Source organism: Pteropus vampyrus, unplaced genomic scaffold, assembly GCF_000151845.1.
Source record: "Pteropus vampyrus isolate Shadow unplaced genomic scaffold, Pvam_2.0 Scaffold90, whole genome shotgun sequence".
In the NCBI taxonomy this organism is placed as follows: Eukaryota; Metazoa; Chordata; class Mammalia; order Chiroptera; family Pteropodidae; genus Pteropus; species Pteropus vampyrus.
This window is the reverse complement of record NW_011888871.1, coordinates 660,256-660,704: the sequence shown is the minus strand read 5'-3', so window position 1 is coordinate 660,704 and position 449 is coordinate 660,256.

The window sequence follows — 449 nt, the reverse complement described above, 5'->3', positions numbered from 1 at the left end:
TTTAGGTCACAGGAAGGATGACGTTTTACTCTGAATGAGACAGGAGCCACTGGAGGTTTTGAGGAGATTTGTGACATGATCTCTCAGGGGTGAAGCTCCCCTGGCTGCTGGGTGACACGGACATTCGGACAGCCCGGCAGGAGCCGGCACCCAGGTCCTGTCGGCAGGTGATGAGGAAAGGTCCAGTGCTGGCTGCTCTGTCGAAGGGTTGGCCCCGGGGTTTGACAGGCAGAGGACTGGGGGCGACACTGAGGTTTGGGGCCTGGCTGTGACGTGGCCGTCTCTCTGATCCCCACCTCCCCTGCCCACGACTGCGGCCGAGGCTAGAGAGGGCAGGCCACGCCACCCTTTCGCCAAATGTTTGCTGAGCGCCCATTAACTGCCAGGCTCTAGGGAGCCCGTGAGGGAGCAGATGAGACCTAAACCCCACCTCATCGCCTCAGACACCA